The 3,058-nt window shown below is 41.7% G+C and overlaps 1 long non-coding RNA gene across 1 annotated transcript in view; it reads right to left on the bottom strand.

Moving 5' to 3' along the window:
* LOC123124528 (uncharacterized) overlaps positions 1-2,735 on the bottom strand; it is a 3,200-nt gene extending 465 nt beyond the window's left edge. The window contains exons 1-4 of the long non-coding RNA XR_006461133.1: positions 2,547-2,735; positions 1,892-1,967; positions 965-1,785; positions 176-255 (exon numbers count right to left, since the gene is read on the bottom strand). This is a non-coding gene — a long non-coding RNA (uncharacterized lncRNA). The remainder of the gene's footprint in view (positions 1-175; positions 256-964; positions 1,786-1,891; positions 1,968-2,546) is intronic.
* Between the last annotated feature and the right edge of the window lie 323 nt (positions 2,736-3,058).

Here is a 3,058-nt window from a genome sequence, read left to right as displayed (position 1 = left end):
AAAATACAACCACATGGATCAACACATTTGGAGGGAGAAACTATAGACGTACATCACGGGGTAGCAAATAATATGAACTCTAGGCAGAACATTTTTTTAACTTCTTTTTGTATCTCGCAAACTGAAAATAAGAAGAAAGCAAATTAGAACACAAAGTAAGAAGAAAGTAGAGCACCAGTGCTTGTGCGGCATGGATCCGTCAACCCTTTTGCATCCTAGTTCCAGCCAGCATTAGCTAGCACCGCCTGGATCGAGCTGCAGTAGTGCAACACAACGCATCAGAGAGATAAAAAGGTGAGCAGCAGCATGTACAGGAAGGGGAGAAAGCAACTATAGCACACGAGCATCCACGGGCAGAGAGAGATGCAGCAACTTCTCTCCACTTGAGACTAAACTTATATAATTTTTATTGTTGAACTTTCAGATATCTTTACAAGAATTGCGTGGTTTTAGTGTTTTGCTTTTACCTCGTTGCTTCTCTGAACTTACAAAATAAACTTTGTTACATGCGCTCATTAACATAACCACACACACCTGTTGTGCTATAGAAATAACATGGAAACACAAAGTAAGCTGGACTTACGATTGGTAAATAGATGTACTGAAAAGCATTCAAAAGATGAACTAAAAACAATTGAAGCTCTTCAAAAGAATTCAGGAGAGATAACAAGAAACCAAAACGCGGGGGCGACATAGTTACTTGAACCGGGCCATAAGGACTAGAACCAAAACTATCACTACAAGTAGATTTTTTTGTAGGTTTTTGGGAATGAGAATTCCTTTTTTTGCAATTATATAAAAAGTTTAAAAATGTGTACTACCCCATAACAAATGTTTATACTGCACATGTCCATAAATATTAGCTTTTTATTTGGCAACAAAGAAATATCAAAAAGGATATTTCATTTCTTATAAGCATATGAACAAACAGGTTGATAGCAGCAGGAATAGAACAAGTTCTTACCATCGGGGACCTTCCCACTTGCGCGATCTGACGTCCACTTGTGCGAGTAGAACCGACGGACACACCATCGGGGACCTGCCCACTGTGCGAGATCGAACTGAACCCGTTCGTGATGCCAAGGCCGACTAAACTTACGGTCTCTCGAGATCTGAATGGATTGTGTTACAAGTATACACAAAAATCCAAACGAGCTCATGTGAGTACATGTTAAAAAGATAATTGAGTTCATGTATATTAACTGGAGAAGTTCAAACAGAAACTTTTTTAAGAAAAATGCACTTTTTTGCTATAACAACTATAGTCGTCTTGCCATCCCTGTATATTTAACCGGTTAAAAGGATAATCAAGTTCATGTATATTAAGAGGAGAAGTTCAAAAAGAAACTTTTAATAACAACTACATTCATCTTGCCACCCATTCAGTTTTTGCTTTGACAAAATCCACACATTTAAAAAGTTTGTACTGGCGTGGGGAAGCCTCGGTTCTTTGACAAAAACTCTCATGTTCTTTGACAGTTTCAATTTTGTCTGAACTTACTAGTTTCCCGGTTTTGAACTTATAGAATTTTATACCCCAAACTTCTACAGGTTTCTTTAATTTCTATGGAACAAAAAGCGAAGGAGTCTGGACTCAAGAATTATATGAAAGAGTGAAACCATAGTGTGAACTTATCTGAGGCTTTTGTCGAACGGAGGAGACGAGGTGATGCAGGAGCAAAACCCGACTCCTTGAATATACAGTAGTTGTGCTGTCAATACTTCTTTGAGTTTTGATTTCTGAACATTCCCAGTAGTAATACATGTACTGTGCGATACACAATTCTGTCATTGAGCAAGTTAGTTTAGAAAATCTGGAGATACTACATAACAATAGACAACACATAGTCCAAAGCATGCACGCGGGACAGGAATGCTCGTAATACCGCACATGAACGCACTAGAGAAGCACAACGAAGGTGGGCTGGACAAGCTCGAGGTCGTCCACTCCCAACTCTATTTTCCTTCTGTATTGGATAAATGATAATCAGTCTTGAACTGAACTAATATTAGATTTTAAACTGAACTTAAATAAGAAAATGAACAAAACTAAAATAAGAATTTGAATGGCACTACATCAAAGAAGTCGTGTTCTTATGTTATTCTGAAAAACTACATTTTCTTTACAAATTAGAAGAACTGATGTTTAACTTTCTGGGAACGGAGAACCCATAGCTGAACAGAGCTACAAAGTGGTTTCTGAAAGAAGTTATTAGAACACACCGTGATTACAAACACACATGTACATGAACTGATTATAAAAGATGAACACGACCTGACAACAAGGACACACATGAACTGACAACAAGAACATACCGGTCATTAACAGATTATAAATGGTGACAACACATCATATATAGCAGCTTGCGATGACAGCAGACTAGAACAATACAACTCGAAATTCTTCTAACATATGTACTAGAACTGCTAGAAAATCAGAATTCGTCCCCTAAGTAAACTAGTGATGTTGAATTCCATTTTTCCAGTTCCCTCTTAGACATGTACACAAACAAAAGAGTAGAGGTATTTAAAGTTCTGAACCGGACCTCTGTTGAAGCTTCGCGTGGGGTAGACAGGGGCGTCGTTGACACGCAAGATTGTGCGGGCGGTGTTGAACGGGAACTGGTGGCGGTGGTGAACGGCCTCGGGTGGCGAAGGTGAACAAAAGGGGATGGTCGAATCCGGCGGGTGAAGGAGGCCAATACCTCCCGTGCAACGCGACGCGAGCTGGGGGGCAGGGGACCGGCGGCGCGAGCTGGGGGGCAGGGGAGCGCGGCGCCATCAACGGCCAAGGGAGGAGGGCGGTGGCGCGAGCGGCGCCCAGGGGAGTACGGCGGCGGCGCAGTGCTAGTGAAGATGGTGTTCTCCTTGTGTGTGTGCTCGACTTGGCCGGTTGTGCAGTGCTAGTGAAGATGGTGGGTGCGATTCTACTTGGACTGCCGTCAACCCTCGACTTGGACGGCTGCAAGCACCCGTGGTGGACAAGCTCTTGCTCGAGGGCTGAAACTTGGTCTAAAATCACAAAATTGACGAGAGGATAATGTACACAAACAGAATA

This window comes from Triticum aestivum, chromosome 5D (assembly GCF_018294505.1).
Source record: "Triticum aestivum cultivar Chinese Spring chromosome 5D, IWGSC CS RefSeq v2.1, whole genome shotgun sequence".
In the NCBI taxonomy this organism is placed as follows: Eukaryota; Viridiplantae; Streptophyta; class Magnoliopsida; order Poales; family Poaceae; genus Triticum; species Triticum aestivum.
This window is presented reverse-complemented; position numbering and strand designations above follow the sequence as displayed.